The sequence below is a fragment of the Hemicordylus capensis genome, chromosome 2 (assembly GCF_027244095.1).
Source record: "Hemicordylus capensis ecotype Gifberg chromosome 2, rHemCap1.1.pri, whole genome shotgun sequence".
Classification (NCBI taxonomy): domain Eukaryota; kingdom Metazoa; phylum Chordata; class Lepidosauria; order Squamata; family Cordylidae; genus Hemicordylus; species Hemicordylus capensis.
In genome coordinates this window covers 273,258,796-273,264,920 of record NC_069658.1, presented here as the reverse complement: position 1 = coordinate 273,264,920, position 6,125 = coordinate 273,258,796, and the positions used below count along the sequence as shown (strand labels likewise).

Genomic DNA, 6,125 nt, shown 5'->3' with positions numbered 1-6,125 from the left:
TATATCACTAGGTTTGGGCCACAAAAATGTTCAAGTGCTATTGCTATTGCTATATATTCAGGCTTAAAGGCTAGAACCATTCAGCAGAGAAATAAAAACATACATGATTGTATTAACACTATGGAACCTTGTTAAGTTTTGATATCACTATATCTAATAAATGTGAATTACTAAATATGGTAAGGTATCTCAGCCTAGTTACGGATTAAAATCATAGTATTCAAACAAGCTGTCAGTATAATGACCAGGGGTTTCCAGCAGGGGGTACTAGTAACCAGTGCTCTTTTAAAAAAATTCATCTGTGTGCAGAATGAATTTTGTTCTGGGCAACAGTATCAAGGCAGTATGTGTGCATGTACATTCAGGTTTAATCAGGGGCCTTCCTGATTAAACCTGAGCAGGATCTAACATTAACTGAGTGGACAGGAGGTTTGTACTGAAATGTCATCAATATGCAGATGACACTCAGCTCTACCTTTCCCTGACATCAGATCCTAGGGAACAGTGGATGTACTGAACCAGGGGCTGGAGGAAGTGATGGGCTGGATGTGGGTTAGCAAACTGAGGCTAAATCCAGACAAGATGGATGTGCTGCCGTGTTAATAGTACTGCTCTGGGGTGATTGGTGAACACCCCTAAATGTGCTGGGTATTAGTGAGTGGGGGTGGAGCACTCCTACGTCAGAATAATTTTTGTGCAAAGTTCTGGTCCCAGGGAAATGTACTGACAAAGAGGTTGAAGTTTTTATTTGAAGATTTAGGGGTACAGCAGAATAAGAGAGTTGATTAAAGCAATATTACTACTAAAATATGTTACAAAGATTAACCAGATACTTGCAAAGAAGCAATTTAGCTTGGTGGCCGAATTAAATGACTTCCAAGCTTGCTAGAAAAAAGAAGACTCTAAAGGAACAGGTTTTTAGATTTAAGAAAGAGCAGAGATAGGAAATGCCCAGAGGAGTGCTGTGATTATCACACAACCTTGTCCTTCCGCTGGGCCTGACCATCGCAACACTCTATTCCAAATGTGCAGGCATGCTGGAGTGCCTCGCAGTTCTCAGGAGGCCACTGGGCCAGATGGTCAGGCCCAGCGGCTGCTCCCTCTCTGCCCACTACTGCCACCACCAAGTGGGGAGTTCACTCAGCTCACCCCCCACCCCCAGCAGCTAGAATTATTGGGAAAAAATTGGCAGTTCAGCCTCATGGCGGCAGCAGGTGCAATCTGGGCATCAAAATTACCTAGGTGCGCCACTGAGCAAGGGTAAATCCAAAAGGTGTGTGTTTTCGTGCAATCAACTTCTCCTAGCAGTGAGGCAAGCTAGGTAGATCGGGCCAGTGAGGAAGGCCGATCTGGAGGCTGAGAGTGTGAATGGCGTGAAGAGCAAGACAAGGCCTGTTATAGTGCATGTCAAGTCTATCGCCCATACAGTGAGTGACTCCACGGTATAGAGATCAAATGAAGCACACAGGTTCAAGAAACCAGGGCCAGTTATAGCCCAAAATGGGCCCTGAGGTGAAGTACTGGCTGCTCCTTCTTCCTAAGGAGGGACATTCCACTGGATCTCAAAAAGGATCCATTGTCTTTGTTTGTTAAGCTTGAGTAAAACACAATGGCATGAATGGTCAAGAACCACCTGTATGTAAATGGACTGCACGGACATGCAAGGACGGTATATATCAGGTCAGAAAGATCCAGTAAATCAATCAGTAATTTTAGTGAGCGCACCTCCTGAGTTCCCACTGCCCACTTAGCTCTTTTATGATGGGGAAGGGAGTTGCATTCACAGTACCTAGTTTGGTTTTCCTGCTGAGGTGATTAGCATTAGCATGTTTGAGGCAACTGCAGAGGGAAAGTAAAGGGTCAATCTTCCGACAGAAAGACCTTGAAAGTGAAGTTAACTCGCAAGCTAACTCGGGTATGCTTAGACATATAGGGCAAGGCATGAGGCTAATCACTTGCAGCTGTAGAATCTGGGGGCAATTGTCCCACTGCCTGCTAAGTGACCTGTCCCCAACATGCCAACAAATACATAATCCAGTGAGTTTCCTGAGCCCATGTATCTGTGAGTTTCCAGAGCATGGGAATTAAAAGCCTGTAGCCCCAAACATAAACAGAGAGGCTTCTGAGAGCCCACAGAATGGTAGTGGCAGCAACAGCTGATCAGTAGAAAAGCCAATCAGGATGGGGCTGTACTCCATTTGAAAAAATAAGTGTGCAGCTTGGGGATGTTGCTGGACCAAGTTCTGCTTTTGGATGGGGGTGGAGGCAGTGGGCAGGGATGCCTTTGCACAGCTTTGATTAGTGCTCCAACTTTCTTGAGAAGGCAGATCTGGCCAGGGTTACCTATGCCTTAACGATATCACAGCTGGATTACTACAATGAACTCTACATGGAGCTGCCCTTGAAGAATATTTGGAAACTTCAGTTGGTGTAGAATGCAGCTGCCATGGTTCTTTCTAGACCTGTTCGCTTGGAACATATTACACCGATTTTGAAAGAGCTGCACTAGCAGCTAATTTGTTTCTGGATCCAATTCAAGCTGTTGCTTATTAGCTTTAAAGCCCTTAATGATTTGGGCCCTGGTTACCTGAAGGACCGCCTGTCCCCAAGGGTTTTTGCTCACCTAACAAGGTTGTCAGAGGTGCCTTTGCTCTGTGTGCAGATGTTGAGAGAAGCTAAATTGTTGTGCATGGGGGATGGGGCCTTCTCTGTTGTTGCCCCCAGGCTCTGGAATGTTCTCCCAGTGAATGTCCGCTCTTTGACATCTGTGGCTACTTAAACAAAAACAAAAAACTAAAGACCTTTTTATTTGTTCAGGCTTTTACCCCTTAGAGGCTGACAGGTCTCTCATCTTTCCTGCTTCTGCTTATCTTTTTATCGTCGTTTTTTGGTGTTTTATTTCTACTGTTTATCTGATTTTTAGGTTTTAAATGTGATTTTAATGAAATTTTATCGTATTTTAACTTTTGTAAACTGCCTTGGGATGCCTTATGAAAGGTAGTATAAAAATTGAATAATAAATAAATAGTGTCCGCTGCGGACCAGAAGGGAGGACGATATAGACTCTCTTCCTCTGCTTCTGGCTGGCAGGCAATGTGCTGAAGTTCAGTGTACCCCTCCCGGCAGCCTAACAGGCTTCTGAACATTAATATCAAGTCCTCCCATAGAAATTAGTACTTGTCCTATTAATTTCAATAAGACTGCTTAGGAATAACAATGTAGATGCAAGTCAGTGACTGTAGTAGTCTGTAAGTGTAACACTTAAATTTGTGTTTTTATGTATATGTAAACAGGCACAGAATATATTTAAATGTTACAGTTATTTTATTTATTTTTGTATTTCTATACCACCCGATATAGAAATCTCCAAGCGGTGTACAAGTTAAAAAATAGTCATGTGCACGGACCGGTTCGGAGGCCATTCAAAAGGCCTCCAGACCGGTCCGGACACGGGTGGTTTTGGTTCGGGTGGGGGGTTCCAAAGGAGTTCGGGGGGGGCTTTACTTACCCCCTCAAGAATCTTGCCGTATTTATTTAAGTAAGCGGGCGGCATACCTCCCTGCCGCCCACTTCATTCCCCCTCCTCTGGCGGCGCGCGGCTCGGCTTCCTCCTCGTGTTCAAATTGCAATCGGGCTGCAGGGTATCTCCCAGTCCCTGCCGCCCGGCTCTTCAATGCCCCCTGCTCGGCTGGTGGCCGCCCCCTGAACAGCCCCAAGACCCCTGCCGCCCCTTCCCTTCCCATACACAGGTGGTCAGCAGGAGAGCTCCCCTGCCGACCCCGTCCCCTTCCCCGGCTCGGCTGCAAATGGCTTCTAGGGCACCCAGGTGTGCTGTGATCAGCTGGAAGACCTCTGGATGGAGGGCCCATTCCACCCGCTCCTCTGTCCTTCAACTGAACCAGTCGGCTTGATTGTTCTTTGTCCTGCTTAGGTGTTCCGCTGTGATGGACAGCTCCGCCCACTGAAAAAGGCAGTCAGTTTCCTCCATTAGTGCTTGTAATCTCGTGCCCCCCTGGCAATTGATGTGAGCCTTCATGATGATGTTGCCTGTCCTGAGGAGCACATGCCATCCCTGAAGATGATGTTGGAATTCTAACAGGTCAAGTCTTGCTCCTTTGAGTTCCAAGTAGTTTATGTTCCTGTTTGTGTCTACCTGTGACCATGAGCCCTGGGCCAGAATGCCTAGGCAGTAAGCACCCCATTCCTTCAAACTGGCATCCATGGTCACTGTGATCCATTGAGGAAAGGTTAGTGGTAGGCCATTGCTCATAGCCGGAGACATCCATCCAAGGACCTGTATACCTTCTTGGGAAGAGTAACCTGTTTATGCATACCTGCCATGATGTTATATTGAAATAGGAACATAGGAAGCTGCTGTATACCGAGTCAGACCATTGGTCTATCTAGCTTAGTATTGTCTTCACAGACTGGCAGTGGTTTCTCCAAGGTTGCAGGCAGGAATCTCTCTCAGCCCTATCTTGGAGATGCCAGGGGGGCAACTTGAAACCTTCTGCTCTTCCCAAAACAGCTCCATCCCCTGAGGGATGGAGTGCTTATATGTGGTCTCCCATTCAAATGCAACCAGGGCAGACCCTGCTTAGCTAGGGGGACAAGTCATGCTTGCCACAAGATCAGCTCTCCTCTCAGTGGCAAGAGGAGCCACTGTAGAGGGCAGGCATGCCACCTGGACCAGAGCGTGCATTCCATGCATACTACCATGGATTCCAAAATTGCGAGAGGAGCATGAGGTCTGCAGTCTGGGATCATAGAAGCGGTTGAAGAAGAGACACGAGTTTGTTCATCCATTCCTTGTGTAAGGAGACCGAGTCCTGGGCTATAGTGAATACTGCCCCCAGGTGCTGAAGTGCGTAGTGAATTGCTCTCTTGGCTTGTCAGAGAGAAGCAGCCCAGATGAAGAGGATGTCAAGGTACGGGTAAATATGCACCCCCTGAAGGCATAGGTATGCAATCAGTGTGACCATGATTTTCGTGAATACCCTGGGCACTAATGACAGGCTGAAGGGGAGGGCCCTGTATTGAAAATGTTGCCTGTTGTAGACAAAGCGTAGGTACCTCCTGTATGAGGTGCAGATGGGCATGTGCAGGTATGCTTCGGATAGATCCACTGATGCCAGGAAGTCATGAGGTCAGATAGCCTCCTTAATGGGAGTGGAGGGATTCCATCCTGAATTTTTTCTTCTTAACAAACTTGTTCAGGCATTTTAGGTCCAGGACAGCCCTCCAGGATCAGTCTTTTTGGGGATTAGAAATAACAGTGAGTAGATGTCAGGACATTCTTTTGTAGAGAGTACCTGCTCAATCACCTGAATCTGATGATGTATAGCCTTGTACATCAGTTGATGTTTAGATGCTCTGGTGGATCAAGGAGTGACCATGAAGGAGACTGGTGGGGTTGTCATGAAGTCTATGGTGTAACTGAGTGAGATCGTGTCTATCACCTATTGGTCTTGGGTGGTAGACATCCAGTTAGGAGCAAAATAGTGTCGCCCCAAACTGACTGGCGTCATTGTTTTATGCTCTGTTGGAAATTAGATGAAGGGCCTCGGAAGCCTTGGGACCTGCCTTGGCCTCTGAAGCGCTGCCTCCACTGAGGTCATCCTGTACCTTTGCAACTGGCTGTGCGGAATTCCCTCCCGTGGGAGGGGAAGGAGCCTTGGTACCGCCTGAAGGGGCGAAAGGAAGAGGACGACATCCAAGTCTATGTAGGGTTGCAAAACACTGTGAGCAAGTCCCTGCAAGTCTAAGGCATGGCTTTCTTTTTGTCCTTGGTCTCTACTAACATGGGGTCCAGCACTGGACCAAACAGTTCTGATCTGGTAAAGGGAGATGCCATAAGCACCATCTTGGACTTGGAGTTTACTCGACATGATCTTAGCCAGAGAGATCTGCGCACAGCCACCCCAGCTGCCATGGATCTGGAGGCCTGCTTCAGGCAGTCCGGGCTAAAGTCTGCTGTTAAGGCTGCTGCTTTGGCTAACTTATTAATGCCTTAGTGAAGCTTGACATTTTCAGGAGGAACCAGGGCTATGAGCAACTTGGCCTATAAGACTGAAGCACGGGCAAAGATAGATTTGGTAGTGGCAGCTTTGATGAATGCTGCCAAT

General features: G+C 47.1%; 1 protein-coding gene across 8 annotated transcripts in view; it reads right to left on the bottom strand.

Moving 5' to 3' along the window:
- The window catches only part of ATXN7 (ataxin 7), a 212,165-nt gene that overhangs the window by 191,973 nt on the left and 14,067 nt on the right, over window positions 1–6,125 (bottom strand). The gene's annotated exons all lie outside the window — the stretch shown is intronic.